Raw genomic sequence first — 19,319 nt, 5'->3', positions numbered from 1 at the left:
GTGCTCATTCAATTTGTGAATAGAAAAGAGGAACAAAACCAGAGCACAGCTAATTGAAAGATGTAGTAAGGACTTTTTACAAAAATATGTATTTTACAAATCTGTTAAAAGTGTCACCATGTTGTGACAGATGAATACGAGGCAGGTAATCTGTGAAGAGGTCATGCTAACTAGCCTTAGCATTCATGGCAGGCTACATTGTGGTGAACCAGCTGTAGCTTAGCAAAGAACAAGGGGAAGGGTTGAGCACAAGAGTGATTGACAGCACTAAGATCCTCCCCCTGGCTCTGACTGGTTGTTTCTGACTGAGTGGTGTATTTCTGGGAGCGCTGGGAGAAGGCAGAGGAGCTTGAGTTTACTGTCTTATTCTGACACGACATAATGATAATTTTAACAAATATGCAAAAAATAAATAACTTCATAAAGTCACAGACTGCAGGTTTAATTGTGTGAATGCTTAAAAGCTAAAAAATTATGCTTTTTCTGAACTTTTCTGCTAAAAGTTTTTTTATTTGTTTTTTTAGCAAGTCAGCTTATTTGCTTTTCTGGAACGTCTTCATTTTTTACTATTCAAAAGATGGCTTTGTATTGATTTCAGCTTTTTTTAGCTATATGTTCATCTTAAAGTTTTTGTATTTAAATTAATCAGCTGACAGTTTTTCTTTTATTTCTAATGTTCTCATTATTTAAGTTTCAGCAAGTTTTTGTTGAATTTTCTCTCATTTAAGTCGCTTGAAAAATACTCGGCACCTAAGAAGCAGCATTCAGTTTTTATCCGTGTCTAGTCTGGAACAAACTTCCAGAAAACAGAAAAACTGCTGAAACACTGAGTTTACTATTATTAGAATAGATACAATAAGAGAGTTTGAAAATTATATTTTAAATTACATGCCAGTTGTAGATGCAGGACAAGTTTAAGACCGACCCACAATCCAAGAGACTCTAAATGAAACAAGCATCACTGACCAATAGGAGGAAACTAAATACTGGAGAGGAGATGAAGGTCAACCCTCAGAAAGACTCAGTTACTGTGCTGTTAATCTCCCACATAAAAACCAATGAAAAATTATAGCATCCAACATAAAATAAAGTTTATAGGGGGAGAAAAACTGAAGAGACATAAAATCCTAAATTCAATAAAAAGGAAAAATTAAATTACATCTGGAAAAACACAAGAAAGCAGCAAGAACTTCTACAAGATTACACAATAAAGCAGGTGTATTAAATAAATCACGTGGTTAATTTTTTAAAAATTGTTTTTGAAAACTATTTAGTTTGTAGATTCTAAAAACGAATAACTTCACACATAACCATCTCCTGTCCTGACAGAAAATAGTGCAAAGAAACAAGAAATATCAACATTACCACAATACATGGCAGTGTAAATATGTAGGAATTTAGGAATTAGCACAGTAGCTTAAAACAAAACACCTCATTGTGCAATTCACAGGAAAGAGAACAGTACATATAGTGCTATAAATAGAAGAAGAAAAAAAATGATCTAAAATCACGATACAAGATGCTCAGCATTAAGCACTCAAAGACATGAATGGGTACATTTGCAGTCACAAATCAAACCAACAACAAATACAGTCCTAACAGTTAAAGCAACTAAAGAAGATGAATAATAAATCTTGACACCGTAAGAATATACCTAAACCACAATCAGACATTTCTGCAATCTTGCCAAAGCAACACTGAAGAAACAAAACACTTACTAGAGCGGCAAAGTGGGAGAAAAATCAAAATGCCACATGCTGTGTAGCCACGTTTGTACTAAAATCAATCAAATTCACACCAGGAAGTGGGCGGGGCTTATGCCTGTCTGGAGGTAGACTGTTAAACGTGATGAACTAAAATCTATATAACATTATAACTTTACTTTTAGTGCACTATCTTTGTTTTTATGGGTCACAACCAACTCTAACTAGAAAGATTGTCTGGATTGTGTCCTTATGACCAACTCATCCATCCGTCTGTCGTCTGTACTTGCTTCTCATTGCAGGGTTGCATCATTAGCTTCATTCCTTGATTTCTTCTCGACATGACCTGCATCCAGTCTCACTGTAAGGAGCTACAGAAACATCATCCGCCTGACAGATTGGTAAAATGGGCAAAGATCCATGTTAGAGGTTGAAGAGAACAGCTTAAAGGCTAATGAGCCAGTCAAGTGAATATCCCTTAGAAAAATATGTCATGAGCGCCTCTCATCCCACTGATCTGTGTAACTGAAATCTGCTCTTACTCTTTCTTAGACAAACATCCTGCCTGGACTCAGTGGACTAAGCCGGCATGATCTAATTTGTCAGACAATTTATTAAACATTTCACATAACTCAATTTGACACCAAACCAGCTCCGGTGAATCCCTGGGAAAACACCATGATGGCAATTAGATGAACTACATTTTGGATACATAATACATCTCTTTTTACTAATGTGACAGGAGTTTTAGATTGGAATAAATGTTCCTTATTCTCTTGTTTCAGTGACAAACTCAGAAAGATGTAAACTATCCATAGTTCCTTTTTGCTTCAATCTGTGGATTCAACAGAGGATAAAACCTGTTTTAAAGCAAAACCAGGAAGTCCAGCTGTTAGAATCCAGGCACACTTTAATGAAACATTGGTGACACTCGGCTCATTCTACATATGCATCTAAAGGTTTAAAAAGAGGAAAAAGAACATTTTGAATCATCAATGTTTCAGTTCATGCATATGAGCAATAACTGGCCACTATAAGCTGATTTTTCAGCCCAAGTGATGGACTGATGTGCTACCAAGGATGGACTTGGATGTCATTGTAGGTTATTTTGTGACCTCCTGTATGAACTCTGATGGTAAATCAAGTAGGGAAGATTCACTACTGTTCTCTCCATGTGTGGATAAGCGTCTGATGTGGTTTGCTTGAGTCCAAAACACATAAGGGTCCATTTACACCAGCCGTGACTAGTCCCCTTTATTTGAACTCTAGTTCGTTTTTCTAGAAAGTCTGGTTTGTTTGGGGAGGTATGAATGGACAATCAAACTCTGATGTCAACCAACAAAGTAAAGTCTGGTCCGCTCACAAACTTCAGCCTTGGTTCAGTTGAAGTGAACTCTGGCGCAGTTTGAATGCGTATGTGAACGCCAAGCAGACTGGAGATCGCTCCAAGAGCAGGAAATGGACTACATTAAAGAACATTCTAGGAAAAAAACAAGCAAAACAAACTTGAGTCTGACGCTAAAGGGAGAAATAGCTTTACCAAAAACAAAAGAGAAATCTTTCAACTGCTAAAATTTGACGCCAGTCCATTTTTGTTTACGTTTTGTGAAATGGGAAGTTGCATTCAGTGTCTTCTTCAGAGGTTTTTGTGTTGTCGGGGTGAACAGGTCTTTTAAAGGTGCAGTGTGAGAACAAACTGCAGCAGCTGAAAGTATAACAAATATTGCGCTTTTGATCCTCAATCAAACTGAATCTACCGGAGTATGATGTGTGAAAACACCTTTAGAAATTTCTCTATAACCTTTAAATCTGATTGAGATGCTGTGACACAACCTTGAACTGCCTTCCATTCTCTAAAACCTGGTTTATGAGTTCTGCAGACGTTTTAAAAACAATCTGAAAGCCATTTTGTTTTACAGGGCTCTTGTCATTTTATTGCTGTTTTATATGCTTGTTTTTATATCATATGTGATTTATGACGTGTAGCACTTTGCCTGCTAAATAAAAGTAATTCTGCAAACAAGAGGGAGCTAAAATTCTTCCTCTGTGGTATAAAGGACTGCCCACCATCAAATGATCTTTATTTAAATGATAAAAAAAATCCATGCAGGTTATCTTTGCCTGAGAATAAAATTTGATTGATTGACCTGAACATTTAAGTTTGGCCCACAAAAAGCAAAATAAAAGAATAAGTACATGTATGCAAATACACTCCTGGTTGATATTGAAAATACAATTAAAAGGATGGTTCATTTTTCTCTAAGCAGGGTTTTGAGAGGCAATTAGAAGTTGTAAGTATCTTACCAAACATCGGAGCAATTTTAGTCTAGAAAGTAATGGGGGGGAAATGATGGAGTCATGATAGATGTAGTCATAAGACAGCTGGTTTTAGATTAAATGTGCACAAATCAAGCTCTAACCTGATACGTAGTGAGGTGTGTATCTAAACTAACGTAGTGATTTTTGTTGCCGCTGGTAAATTCTTATGATTTCGTTGGGTTAGATGGCAGGAATCTGTTCGGTTGTTATGCTCCATGTTTAAAGTGCTTTGAATGAGATCTATCTTCCACATTAAAAGAGCCAGACCGGGTGTGCTCTGGTAGCGCAGGGGTTAAGCACAACCCAAATATGGAGGCCTTAGTTCTCAATGTGGCTGTCACAGGTTTAATTCCCAACCTGGTGACCCTTGCTGCATGTCTTCCCCTTCTCTCATTTCCCACTTTCCTGTAAATTAACTATCAAATAAAGGCCACTAGAGCCAATAAAAACTAAAAAAAAGAACCAAACCATGTATTTACATCTGTGCTCTACTGCTTATGCAGATTTTTTTTCTACTTATTCACACAGCACAAGGTCATGCATCCGTTTTCTCTGGCCTCTGCATTCCTTTAAACTGTATTCAGGTATTAGGTCATAAAATGCAGTTATGACCCGTTACATGATGGCTGTTGGGAAATATTGCAGCTATTTTATCACATGATACACAAAGTTCTTGAGTTTAAAATGAATTCAATTTATTTAAATTAAATAAAAGTATCATATTTGTGGCTGTGTTGAAGCTCTTTCATCAGGTTAAGCCTGGTTCTTGCATTCAAGGCATTATAGTTGGAACAGTGGTGCTTTTGTTTGCTGGTCTTGCAGGTCATCTGTGATTAATTGTTGTTTTGTAATGAACTGATTTGCTCTTCAACAGGTCCCCAACTAATTCATAATGTGGCAAGAAAATCACTGGATCTCCTGTCAAATTTTCAGCTTTTTCTATTGTTCTTATAATTCTGCAAGTTCAGCTGAGAAATTGTCTTGAGGTAATTTCCTGACTTTTGAAGATAAACACTTCCCTGAACAGGTTAGGGTAGGTTTATGGTCTACACAAAATCATTCCTAGATTAGAAGATTTTAGTCTTTCAGTTCTGCCTATTTTGAGCTGTTTTAGAGTTTCATGTCACTTTAAATCCAAATAGTCTGCTGTTGGCCACGCCGCCAACTCAACGTTTACACTCGCCCATAAAAATGGCTGCAAACAGATGCAAAATTATACAACTGTACATCTTTGAAAAGCAGAAGTAGAGCCTCCTGTACAACCAGTAAGAATAGAGCAGGTGATTTTTGAATGCAAAGTCAACAACAAAACACTTATCTTTTCCAGCAGCCATTGTACAGCGCAGACAGTGGTAAAACCAGCTAACCAAACATCCTGGCACTCTCTTTGGGTTGCTAGGTAACAGCACAGTGTTCATTCAATGTGACTTAACAATCAGGAGGTCTTTGAAATGACTCATCTTCTGGACATCTAAAAAGATTGTCAAAAGAAGCATTTGAGACACAAATGGAAGTACAAAAAGTTCTAAATTGTTCACTTTGGGATGATGAAATGATATTATAGTGTTGGTGAGCTTTTTACACATTCTTTTGCAAAGGTGGAAATAAATACTATTTTAATTACCAATTAGTGGAACAAACCATTTATCCCTACGTTGCAGCAGTGAGATGAGCTGGCGTTGCAGCTCAACCTGGAATCTGTCTGATGAATATAGGCTGTTCTTTTTTTCAAGGCAAAACCAGGCACATCAGCCTCATGTGAATTCATGAGAACAGAGTATTGGGAGTACACCGTCCCACCACCCCCACCCAGGAGTGACAGCTTTTCCAAAGTGAATCACTAAATGGGTGGTGAGCAGGAGCCTCAGGGGAGCGTGTGGTGAGTGGAGCTCCTGCAGCTCCTGTAACAGAGGGTCACCTAGATGAGGAAATTCAATCTAAACCACGACAGCGTTTTACAGTAAAGTGGGGATAACAGGCAATATAAAGCTGCATGCATAGCTGCGCTTGTAAAGAAAAACCCTGATGGGGCCCAGAGGGCGAGTGAGAGCAGATTAATGGGGCTTCTGTTTGATTTCTGCTGAGACTCCTGAGTTTTCCACCTGCACTCCATTGTTTTCGGCAAGTAAACAGAACAACATGTAACCAGTCCAAGTTTGTTAGGATCAAACCGCAGTCATTTTTGTGTCCCTAAAAGGGACGAGTCAAAGGAAAGTTAAAAGAAAGAAAAAAAATTCTCACCTCCAAATAATACTAAGAGGAATTAAATGTGCAACCATTCCGGTTGTTAAGATCAGAAACTGTATTAATTGTCACGTTTTGGGAGGCAAGAAGAGCAACCTGGACACAATATTTTTGCACAGTGTTGCCACATACAGGTTAAATGTGAAACACCAAGGTCCAACAAGGTCAGAGGTCAAACTTTAAAATCAAAAGAGCCATTTTTGCCCTCAGTCCAGTCAGCTGAATGAAACTCATTGAGAGCGTCTAATATTACATAGTGAGTTCAAAAAGACAACTATACAATTACACATATTAATATGCTAAATAAAAGTTGTCAATTTTAAAGAACCACCGTGTTGTACCTGTTTGTCATTTAAAGTCAATTTTCTGAGCTTCCTAAATACTTTAATGTCGTTAATTCACAGCTACAGTTTAATAAAAAGTTACTGAGTGCTCTGAAACAGAAGACTTTGTGTTGACCCTGATGTAACAAATTCAATTCAGTGAAAATGTAAAATCAGCAGTTGCTGCCTCTTCTGGTGACTGACTGACATAGCAAATTCAAGCAGCCTATTTTATGGGTTGATTTTTTTAAGACTTTAGATTTGAATTGGCTACTGTGAGGACATTGAACCCATGACCATAGTGTTATTAGCAGCACACTCTGACCAGCTGAGTTAACCGACCATACACACTGTTTCCATGGATTTAAGAAATACGTAGTTGATCTTAATAACAATTTAAGAAAAGTGTTTATGTCCTAATGTTTTTCGAAATGAATATGTATAATATTTGATTTTCCAGACATTTTTTATGTGTTGATTTTATTAAGACTTTAGAACTGGCCAGTATGGGGATTGAACCCATGACCTCAGCATTATTAGCACCACGTTCTGACCAGCTGAGCTAACAGGCCACACACACTGTTCACTTTCCATGGATTTAAGAAATGCCTAGTTGATCTTAATGAAAATTTCAGAAAATGCTCATTTAATGTTTTTCAAAATCAACATGCATAATAGTTTATTTTTAAGCAATTACTGATTTTGAAGTGTTGATTTTATTTCCCAGCAGTTTTTCAAGTGTTGATTTTATTTCAGTAATTTTTAATTTTGAAGTGTTGATTTTATTTTTCAGCAGTTTTTAGTTTTGATATTATTTCAGAACCATTTGTTATTTTGACGTGTTGATTGTCTGAAAGACTTTAGATTGAATTTGCCCAGCAGGGACACTGAACCCATGACCTCAAGTGTACTAGCACCATGCTCTTACAAGCTGAGCTAACCCACCTATCTTACATCATGTTGAGTTTCCATGGATGTAAGAATACATACTTGATCTCAATGAAAATTTAAGAAAAGTGTTCATGTTCTACTGTTTTTCAAAATCAATATGTGTAACAGTTGATTTTCTAGAATTTTGTTATGTGTTGATTTTATTAAGACAGTAGTTTTTAATTTGCCTGTATGGGGATTGAACCCTTGACCTTGGCGTTATTAGCACCACGCTCTGACCAGGTGAGCTAACAGGCCATACACACTGTTCACTTTCCATGGATTTAAGAAATACGAACTTGATCATAACTGAAAATTTAAGAAAAGTGTTCATGTTCTACTGTTTTTCAAAATCAATATGTATAATAGTTGATTTTCTTAAGACACTAGATTTGAATTGGCCAGTATGGGGATTGAACCCATGACTTTGGTGTTATTAGCACCACGCTCTGACCAGGTGAGCTAACAGGCCATACTCACTGTTCACTTTCCATGGATTTAAGAAATACGAACTTGATCATAACTGAAAATTTAAGAAAAGTGTTCATGTTCTACTGTTTTTCAAAATCAATATGTATAATAGTGGATTTTCTTAAGACACTAGATTTCAATTGGCCAGTATGGGGATTGAACCCATGACCTTGGTGTTATTAGCACCACGCTCTGACCAGGTGAGCTAACAGGCAATACACACTGTTTACTTTCCATGGATTTAAGAAATGCTTAGTTGATCTTAACGAAAATTTCAGAAAATGCTCATATTTTAGTGTTTTTCAAAATCAACATGCATAATAGTTTATTTTTCAGCAGTTACTGTTTTTGAAGTGTTGATTTTATTTCCCAGCAGTTTTTGAAGTGTTGATTTTATTTCAGTCATTTTTCATTTTGATGTGTTGATTTTAATGTTCAGCAGTTTTTGGTTTTGATATTATTTCAGAACCATATGTTATTTTGAAGTGTTGATTGTGTGAAAGACTTTAGATTGTATTTGCCCTGCAGGGACATTGAACCCATGACCTCAAGTGTACTAGCACCACGCTCTTACAAGCTGAGCTAACCCACCTACCTTACATCATGTTGAGTTTCCATGGATGTAAGAATACATACTTGATCTCAATGAAAATTTAAGAAAATTGTTCATGTTCTACTGTTTTTCAAAATCAATATGTATAATAGTTGATTCTCTTAAGACACTAGACTTGAATTGGCCTGTATGGGGATTGAACTCATGACCTTGGTGTTATGAGCACCACAGTCTGTACAGATAAGCTAACAGGCCATACACACTGTTCACTTTCCATGGATTTAAGGAATATGAACTTGATCATAACTGAAAATTTAAGAAAAGTGTTCATGTCCTAATGTTTTTTGAAATGAATATGTATAATATTTGATTTTCTAGAATTTTCTTATGTGTTGATTTTATTAACACTTTAGTTTTAAATTGGCCTATATTGGGTTTGAACCCATGACCTTGGTGTTATTAGCACCACGCTCTGACCAGCTGAGCTAACAGGCAATACACACTGTTCACTTTCCATGGATTTAAGAAATACGAACTTGATCATAACTGAAAATTTAAGGAAATTGTTCATGTTCTACTGTTTTTCAAAATCAATATGTATAATTGTTGATTTTCTTAAGACACTAGATTTGAATTGGCCAGTATCGGGATTGAACCCATGACCTTGGTGTTATTAGCACCACGCTCTGACCAGCTGAGCTAACAGGCCATACACATTGTTCACTTTCCATGGATTTAAGAAATGCCTAGTTGATCTTAATGAAAATTTCAGAAAATGCTCATATTTTTATGTTTTTCAAGTTCAACATGCATAATAATTTATTTTTCAGCATTTACTGATTTTGAAGTGTTGATTTTATTTCCCAGCAGTTTTTTAAGTGTTGATTTTATTTCCCAGCAGTATTTGAAGTGTTGATTTTATTTCCCAGCAGTCTTTCAAGTGTTGATTTTATTTCAGTCTTTTTCATTTTGAAGTTTTGATTTTAATGTTCAGCAGTTTTTGATATTATTTCAGAACCATTTGTTATTTTGAAGTGTTGATTGTCTGAAGGACTTTAGATTGTATTTGCCCTGCAGGGACATTGAACCCATGACCTCAAGTGTACTAGCACCACGCTCTTACAAGCTGAGCTAACCCACCTACCTTACATCATGTTGAGTTTCCATGGATGTAAGAATACATACTTGATCTCAATGAAAATTTAAGAAAATTGTTCATGTTCGACTGTTTTTCAAAATCAATATGTATAATAGTTGATTCTCTTAAGACACTAGACTTGAATTGGCCTGTATGGGGTTTGAACCCATGACCTTGGCGTTATTAGCACCACGCTCTGACCAGCTGAGCTAACAGGCCATACACACTGTTCACTTTCCATGGATTTAAGAAATACGAACTTGATCATAACTGAAAATTTAAGAAAAGTGTTCATGTTCTACTGTTTTTCAAAATCAATATGTATAATAGTTGATTTTCTTAAGACACTAGTTTTGAATTGGCCAGTATGGGGTTTGAACCCATGACCTAGGATTTATTAGCACCACGCTCTGACCAGGTGAGCTACCAGGCCATACACACTGTTCACTTTCCATGGATTTAAGAAATACGAACTTGATCATAACTGAAAATTTAAGAAAAGTGTTCATGTTCTACTGTTTTTCAAAATCAATATGTATAATAGTTGATTTTCTTAAGACACTAGATTTGAATTGGCCAGTATGGGGATTGAACCCATGACCTTGGTGTTATTAGCACCACGCTCTGACCAGGTGAGCTAACAGGCAATACGCACTGTTTACTTTCCATGGATTTAAGAAATGCTTAGTTGATCTTAACGAAAATTTCAGAAAATGCTCATATTTTAGTGTTTTTCAAAATCAACATGCATAATAGTTTATTTTTCAGCAGTTACTGTTTTTGAAGTGTTGATTTTATTTCCCAGCAGTTTTTGAAGTGTTGATTTTATTTCCCAGCAGTTTGTCAAATGTTTATTTTATTTCAGTCATTTTTCATTTTGATGTGTTGATTTTAATGTTCAGCAGTTTTTGGTTTTGATATTATTTCAGAACCATTTGTTATTTTGAAGTGTTGATTGTGTGAAAGACTTTAGATTGTATTTGCCCTGCAGGGACATTGAACCCATGACCTCAAGTGTACTAGCACCACGCTCTTACAAGCTGAGCTAACCCACCTACCTTACATCATGTTGAGTTTCCATGGATGTAAGAATACATACTTGATCTCAATGAAAATTTAAGAAAATTGTTCATGTTCTACTGTTTTTCAAAATCAATATGTATAATAGTTGATTCTCTTAAGACACTAGACTTGAATTGGCCTGTATGGGATTTGAACTCATGACCTTGGTGTTATGAGAACCACAGTCTGTACAGATAAGCTAACAGGCCATACACACTGTTCACTTTCCATGGATTTAAGGAATATGAACTTGATCATAACTGAAAATTTAAGAAAAGTGTTCATGTCCTAATGTTTTTTGAAATGAATATGTATAATATTTGATTTTCTAGAATTTTCTTATGTGTTGATTTTATTAAGACTTTAGTTTTAAATTGGCCTATATTGGGTTTGAACCCATGACCTTGGCGTTATTAGCACCACGCTCTGACCAGCTGAGCTAACAGGCAATACACACTGTTCACTTTCCATGGATTTAAGAAATACGAACTTGATCATAACTGAAAATTTAAGGAAATTGTTCATGTTCTACTGTTTTTCAAAATCAATATGTATAATTGTTGATTTTCTTAAGACACTAGATTTGAATTGGCCAGTATGGGGATTGAACCCATGACCTTGGTGTTATTAGCACCATACTCTGACCAGCTGAGCTAACAGGCCATACACATTGTTCACTTTCCATGGATTTAAGAAATGCCTAGTTGATCTTAATGAAAATTTCAGAAAATGCTCATATTTTTATGTTTTTCAAGTTCAACATGCATAATAATTTATTTTTCAGCATTTACTGATTTTGAAGTGTTGATTTTATTTCCCAGCAGTTTTTTAAGTGTTGATTTTATTTCAGTAATTTTTCATTTTGAAGTGTTGATTTTATTTCCCAGCAGTATTTGAAGTGTTGATTTTATTTCCCAGCAGTCTTTCAAGTGTTGATTTTATTTCAGTCTTTTTCATTTTGAAGTTTTGATTTTAATGTTCAGCAGTTTTTGATATTATTTCAGAACCATTTGTTATTTTGAAGTGTTGATTGTCTGAAGGACTTTAGATTGTATTTGCCCTGCAGGGACATTGAACCCGTGACCTCAAGTGTACTAGCACCACGCTCTTACAAGCTGAGCTAACCCACCTACCTTACATCATGTTGAGTTTCCATGGATGTAAGAATACATACTTGATCTCAATGAAAATTTAAGAAAATTGTTCATGTTCGACTGTTTTTCAAAATCAATATGTATAATAGTTGATTCTCTTAAGACACTAGACTTGAATTGGCCTGTATGGGGTTTGAACCCATGACTTTGGCGTTATTAGCACCACGCTCTGACCAGGTGAGCTACCAGGCCATACACACTGTTCACTTTCCATGGATTTAAGAAATACGAACTTGATCATAACTGAAAATTTAAGAAAAGTGTTCATGTTCTACTGTTTTTCAAAATCAATATGTATAATAGTGGATTTTCTTAAGACACTAGATTTGAATTGGCCAGTATGGGGATTGAACCCATGACCTTGGTTTTATTAGCACCACGCTCTGACCAGGTGAGCTAACAGGCAATACACACTGTTTACTTTCCATGGATTTAAGAAATGCTTAGTTGATCTTAACGAAAATTTCAGAAAATGCTCATATTTTAGTGTTTTTCAAAATCAACATGCATAATAGTTTATTTTTCAGCAGTTACTGTTTTTGAAGTGTTGATTTTATTTCCCAGCAGTTTTTCAAATGTTTATTTTATTTCAGTCATTTTTCATTTTGATGTGTTGATTTTAATGTTCAGCAGTTTTTGGTTTTGATATTATTTCAGAACCATTTGTTATTTTGAAGTGTTGATTGTGTGAAAGACTTTAGATTGTATTTGCCCTGCAGGGACATTGAACCCATGACTTCAAGTGTACTAGCACCACGCTCTTACAAGCTGAGCTAACCCACCTACCTTACATCATGTTGAGTTTCCATGGATGTAAGAATACATACTTGATCTCAATGAAAATTTAAGAAAATTGTTCATGTTCTACTGTTTTTCAAAATCAATATGTATAATAGTTGATTTTCTTAAGACACTAGATTTGAATTGGCCAGTATGGGGTTTGAACCCATGACCTAGGCTTTATTAGCACCACGCTCTGACCAGCTGAGCTAACAGGCCATACACACTGTTCACTTTCCATGGATTTAAGAAATACGAACTTGATCATAACTGAAAATTTAAGAAAAATGTTCATGTTCTAATCTTTTTTGAAATATGTATAATATTTGATTTCCCAGAAATTTTTTAATGTGTTGATTTTATTAAGACAGTAGTTTTTAATTGGCCTGTATGGGGTTTGAACCCATGACCTTGGCGTTATTAGCATCATGCTCTGACCAGCTGAGCTAACAGGCCATACACACTGTTCACTTTCCATGGATTTAAGAAATACAAACTTGATCATAACTGAAAATTTAAGAAAAGTGTTTATGTTCTACTGTTTTTCAAAATCAATATGTATAATAGTTGATTTTCTTAAGACACTAGATTTGAATTGGCCAGTATGGGGTTTGAACCCATGACCTTGGCTTTATTAGCACCACGCTCTGACCAGCTGAGCTAACAGGCCATACACACTGTTCACTTTCCATGGATTTAAGAAATACGAACTTGATCATAACTGAAAATTTAAGAAAAATGTTCATGTTCTAATCTTTTTTGAAATATGTATGATATTTGATTTCCCAGAAATTTTTTAATGTGTTGATTTTATTAAGATAGTAGTTTTTAATTGGCCTGTATGGGGTTTGAACCCATGACCTTGGCGTTATTAGCATCATGCTCTGACCAGGTGAGCTAACAGGCCATACACACTGTTCACTTTCCATGGATTTAAGAAATACGAACTTGATTATAACTGAAAATTTAAGAAAAGTGTTCATGTTCTAATGTTTTTTGAAATGAATATGTATAATATTTGATTTTCCAGAAATTTTTTATGTGTTGATTTTATTAAGACTTTAGTTTTTAATTGGCCTGTATGGGGATTGAACCCATGACCTTGGCGTTATTAGCACCACGCTCTGACCAGCTGAGCTAACAGGCCATACACACTGTTCACTTTCCATGGATTTAAGAAATACAAACTTGATCATAACTGAAAATTTAAGGAAAGTGTTCATGTTCTACTGTTTTTCAAAATCAATATGTATAATAGTTGATTTTCTTAAGACACTAGACATGAATTGGCCAGTATGGGGATGGAACCCATGACCTTGGTGTTTTTTGCACCACGCTCTGACCAGCTGAGCTAACAGGCCATACACACTAGTCACTTTCCATGGATTTAAGAAATACGAACTTGATCATAACTGAAAATTTAAGAAAAGTGTTCATGTTCTTCAAAATAATTATGTGTAATATTTGATTTTCCAGACATTTTTTATGTGTTGATTTTCTTAAGACTTTAGATTTTTATTGGCCTGTATGGGGATTGAACCCATGACATTGGTGTTATTAGCACCAGGGTCTGACCAGCTGAGTTAACTGGTCATACACAGTGTTTTTATGGATTTAAGAAATATGTACTTGATCAGAAAAAAAATGTTTTTTGTCTTTTTATTCAGTGTATGTAAATATCCGTCTTCAACTGTATATCAAATGTTTAATATTTCTTTTATTTAAGAGAGTGAAGTGATTTTTGACATCTAGGACTTTTAGTTTGCTACTTATTATTGTTTTGCACTATGAATGTAGGTTAGAGATAAATGCTTAGACAGTTGTGAATGTCCTTGCATTCATTTGCTGACTGACATGAATTTCTAGTTCTGATTTTGATGGATAAGCAGAACTTTTAAAGATTACAGCATGTTCTGGATCTTTGATGGAAACTAACAAGGCTTTGTTTCTTCCTGACTCTGTATTTTATTAAGTTATTATGTATGTATTCGCTGATAAAGTTGAGTATATTCCTATTAAAATACTGCAGCTGAAGTCTTTTTCTTACTTTTCTCTCAGCTCTGAAAGGCTTACTGACACCAAAAGCCACAGAAAGAGACTGAAAGGAAGCCCGGTCACCGTTTGGTCACAATCTCATCCTACCTTTACTCTCCCAATCAGTTCTGCAGCTGAGGCTAGAAATTAGTTTGAATGGTTGCGCGGTCCGTGTCTCTGAACAATGCCTTATTTTGTAGCCATTTTTATGATTAGAGATTTACCCGTCAGACATGACGGATGTGGTTCTGGCCTCATTTCGCTCCACACTTACGAACAATCCTCCCATTCTGAAATTTTCTCTTCATTCTCAGTGAGACCACACAATTTGAGATCATCAGGAGCTCAAAGGTAATGAGAACATCGAGAACAGGTTTGTGTCCTTGAAAGGGGTTGTTATCATTTCCAAACCATTATTCTACTCAGAAAGCTCCTAATAAACTAACCATGACTAACAGAAAAAGTCTGCATAAAATGTGCTAATTTGTAGAATTTATTTGTAAAAGTATTAAATAAAAACATGTTGACAAGACCCCACAACTCATAATTACTTATATATTCAATTCAGTTGAAAAAGGCTTTTTTATACAGTCAAAGTGAAAGAAAATTGCACCCTCTTTTTTAATTCTTTTGGTGAGGAGATAATAACAATAATCTTCCCAAAATAATAAAAAATACAGAGTGCTCATGTTGATTAAACAGGATTAAAAATAGAAAGTGTAAAAATAGAAAGTGAAACCGCTTCTTCAAAAGCAGAAACTGTCACCTCCAGGGAAAAAGGACTGAACATTTTTATCACAATATCTTGTGATACGATTCTCTTAATGATAAAAGTGATTTAAAAGAAACTATAACTTCTTTGTGCAACAATCACAGCCCCAAAAACACTGAAAAACTACCCATTTGAAAAGTTAAAGAAGTGTAATTTATATCTGGAAGGCCATAAATTACATTTTGTGATATTTTTAAACTTATTGACATTCAATACAAAAGAATAAAAAATAATTCTGACAATACTGTCAGTTTTGTTTTTTTGTTTTTTAAACATCAATAAGTGGAATTTATCCTTCTCCAAGTAAATCAAACTTCTTATTATAAACGATTTTTCACAACAAACACGACGACAGAAGAGTGGAAGAGTTATGAGTTTATGCAGGACTTGAGTCAAATGTAATGTCATCTATCTGACAGCTATTTTTATTTGAGAAAAAATGTAGAAAACTCACATTTTCCTTCCAATTCTATATACTTTTTTCTGGCACATTAAATGATATAATGTTTGCAAATAATGAGCACAAAGCTCTTCTGATTTTACCTTAAATAAAACTTTTTTGTGCCTTTGTGCACTCGAGGCTAGATTTAAATAAACAGTTTTTATATGTGAAACTGTAGAAATGAACCAGTGTGTGCTTTCCTTCTTACCACGACCGTATGTCTTCATTTGAAGCCTGACATGACGTTTCTACCTTGGCAGCAATTTTCAACAATCCTGTCAGGTTTTCTGACGTTCAGCAATGGATGTAATGAAACGGAGCAGTGATGAGAGGCGGCCTTCTGCTCTTTACTCTGCTGCTGAACGCTTCAACCAGTTCATCTCCATTAGGGAGCAAATGAGTTGTCCAACACAACGGGGAAAAATGTTGCTCTGCCCTCCTGAGGGGCAACTACAGTAACCCCTCTCCCCAGAGGACAAGTAATTACTGAAACCTTTAAATCCCATTTAAAAACAATAATTAAACCATTTAGTTCTGCTTACTGTATTAATTATGAAGCCACATGTGGACAGTGGTTGTAATGGAGAATACATGTCTGCACTAAAATTGGCAGCAGTTATGTATTTCCAGTGGTGGGCTCAGCTAGTTAAAAAGTTATGTTCGCTAAACAAGAATCAATTGTGTGCTTAGGGGTTCAGCAGAAGTTTAAAACATAACTGAAGCTAAGGCTAAACCGCTCAATAAATAAAAAGACATTTAGCAGACACTAAGTGCTAAACCGTTAAACTGCTAAGCCGCTAAACCACATCACAAATCTTCATCTCCTTCCTGTTGATGACAGGTGTGAGATTTGCAAATTGCAAAGTCCTCAGTTTCAATTTTGGCATCTGATTTTGCTACATATTATCACTTTAAAGTTGCATGATCAAAGTTGAAAACGTGATGTGACATAAAGTTCATCCAAGTCATAAAAATAAGCAACATTTTATAGGAATAATTGGTTTAAAAGACTCAGAAATCTTGAAAAAAGTTGTCATCCTGAAATCCAAGTGGCTAATGGGAAATATGAAACACCTGCGACCTGAGAGGTGAGCATACAGACTTTATGTTTGTATTCACAGTCAGAAGATTTTTACAGTAACTGGAAGACTGTAAATCCTGGCCTAAAATCTCAGAGAAGCCAGCGCTGTCGCTGCCGGCCGCTCATTTGTCTTCATCTGGATGAACTCCTTATGCTTCATGTGCTTCTAATTCTCTCACTTTTTATTTGCTTTGTCATCAATAACAGCCAGCCACGGCGGACCGACAGGCAGCCAAGGAGAGCTGACATCAACAGACCCTCCTTGACAAATGTCCGCATAGAGTTTTGGTTTTTTTTTGTGAATTTTCTTTTCTTTTTTTTTTTTAAGTCCAAAGTGAGGCGGCTGCCGAGACCTTCAAGCAGCATCAGAGGTGGGAAAACACCAGCAGCGGCGAACTCTGGGTGTCGGAGCAATCAATCAGTCTGACCCTGCACGCGCCCGGCTTTACAACCCAGACTGTACCCTTGATATCTGCCTAACGGAAAGCCTGGCATTAATCTCTGTGCAGATTACACAACAAAAACACAAAATCTTACTAAGTATTTACTTCTAGTGCAAATATCTTGTGTAAATGAGACAAAACTAACTTACAAGTAACTGTTCTGCAAGAAATAGGAGCTTGTTTTAAGTCAATATTTCCTTAATATAGAATAAAAAATACTCGCTCTGTTGGTAGATTATTTCACCTATAACATGGGGGAAATGTTTTGTCATGAATGAAATAATCTGCTAGTGGAGCTAGTACTTTTTCATCAGGAATTATTGACTTAAAACAAGCGCCAATATTTTTGCTGAAAAGTTACTTGTAACTTGTGAAAACAGGTGACAGTTTTGACTGAAGTCATGAAGTGTCATTTGGCTAATTATGTCACTTTTACAGTAACTTTGAATTAAAAGTGTGATTATTAACTGAATGACACTTTGACATCTGTTCTAAACATCCATGACGTCTCCTTCATGTTAATGACGGAGTCGTGTTAGTAACACCCTTTCAAATAAAGTGTTACTGTTTTGTCTTGTTTCAAGTGCATTGAGATATTTGCACTAGAAACTAGACCAAAAATTCTTGGTAAAGATTCTAATTATTCCACAGATTATTATAACTGAAATAATCTGCAGTTGAATACTGTGGAACTACTGCCTTTTCATCAATATTAAGGAATAATGTACTTTAAAAAAGCTCCTATATCTTGCTGAAGTTCGTCTCCTCTTCTTTCAAGTGCATTAACCAAGAATACTTGATGAGATTTAGTATTTTTGCAGTGTGTGGTTATGAGAGCAGCTTCATGGGCGCCACATGCCGTCCTTTCCTACTGTACATGTAGAACTCAATTCCCTGGATGCTCTTAAAGTCTCTTTTTATCGACCAGCTATGCTCTACGTCCGTCTACATCAATGAAATCCCCACCAGACAAGCAGTGTTTTTCTTTCCCGTTGAGTTTCAAACTGTCGCACCAAAAGGACACAGACATCATTTGCTGGAAATCACTGACAAATGAACTTTCAGATAATTCTAAACCACATTTTTTCCAAGGCAATAACATTTTAGGAAAAGGTTAATCTTTCACAATCGACAGATATCTAATTTCCAACTCTCAGCAGGCGAATGAAGTTACATCAAAACACCTTCAATCCAGACACTGCAGGGGAGCGCCGAGGGAGGGGAACTGCTATCATTTGGCTGTTGTGACTAAATCATTCCTGCCTCACAGCTGTAGGAACCTTTCAGTGTTGTGGTCCTAATCACTTCCATCCAGTTCAATCAAGAACTTTTAATCTTCCTCTGACGCCGTCAGCAGTCGAATCCCTTCAGATTTGTTGTTTTTGAAGTGCATGTGTCTCATCCGTTCAGCTTTACCGTTAATATGATTCAGATTTACTGTCCAACTCTTTATAGTTGCAACTGTCCAGTTCGGTACTCTTAACTGTGTCCAAAATTTTCATTTCAACAAAAGTACTCTCTGTTGACTCCTTTGGGACATAGTGACATGAGAACCATGTTTGTCTACAGAGGTTTGCAGAAGCTTTAAGTCATCCAGACTTTCTTAAAATCTTTTTGAAATTGACTCAAGTAATAGTTTTTGGTGTACTACAACTTTTTCTGTGTTTTTCCTTTGATTTGGTTGCTTTTCAGCTCACAAGACAGAAGCAGGTTTTCTTCCAGTGTATCATAATCCTGGCGGGCCACCAGACTTTACTTGCCCCACCACCAGGCTAATCATCGGCTAATTATCTTTTGTTTATTTTAAATAAGGTTTTTATACACCAGTAACCATGACAGTAAAGACAGATTCAGCTGGGTTTGTAGCTGA

The 19,319-nt window shown here is 35.8% G+C and overlaps 6 non-coding genes across 6 annotated transcripts; all 6 read right to left on the bottom strand.

Moving 5' to 3' along the window:
• Positions 1-9,826: 9,826 nt before the first annotated feature.
• On the bottom strand, positions 9,827-9,900 carry trnai-aau (transfer RNA isoleucine (anticodon AAU)). Its single transcript has one exon. It is a non-coding gene; the product is annotated as a tRNA-Ile (tRNA).
• A 1,432-nt stretch (positions 9,901-11,332) lies between these two features.
• trnai-aau (transfer RNA isoleucine (anticodon AAU)) lies at positions 11,333-11,406 on the bottom strand. The gene has a single exon. It is a non-coding gene; the product is annotated as a tRNA-Ile (tRNA).
• A 1,653-nt stretch (positions 11,407-13,059) lies between these two features.
• On the bottom strand, positions 13,060-13,133 carry trnai-aau (transfer RNA isoleucine (anticodon AAU)). The gene has a single exon. It is a non-coding gene; the product is annotated as a tRNA-Ile (tRNA).
• A 140-nt stretch (positions 13,134-13,273) lies between these two features.
• Positions 13,274-13,347, bottom strand: trnai-aau (transfer RNA isoleucine (anticodon AAU)). The gene has a single exon. It is a non-coding gene; the product is annotated as a tRNA-Ile (tRNA).
• A 403-nt stretch (positions 13,348-13,750) lies between these two features.
• Positions 13,751-13,824, bottom strand: trnai-aau (transfer RNA isoleucine (anticodon AAU)). Its single transcript has one exon. It is a non-coding gene; the product is annotated as a tRNA-Ile (tRNA).
• Positions 13,825-13,964: 140 nt separating this feature from the next.
• On the bottom strand, positions 13,965-14,038 carry trnaf-aaa (transfer RNA phenylalanine (anticodon AAA)). The gene has a single exon. It is a non-coding gene; the product is annotated as a tRNA-Phe (tRNA).
• Between the last annotated feature and the right edge of the window lie 5,281 nt (positions 14,039-19,319).

Source organism: Poecilia mexicana, unplaced genomic scaffold (assembly GCF_051168715.1).
Source record: "Poecilia mexicana isolate PSO_F unplaced genomic scaffold, ASM5116871v1 scaffold_15, whole genome shotgun sequence".
Taxonomy (NCBI): domain Eukaryota; kingdom Metazoa; phylum Chordata; class Actinopteri; order Cyprinodontiformes; family Poeciliidae; genus Poecilia; species Poecilia mexicana.
This window is presented reverse-complemented; position numbering and strand designations above follow the sequence as displayed.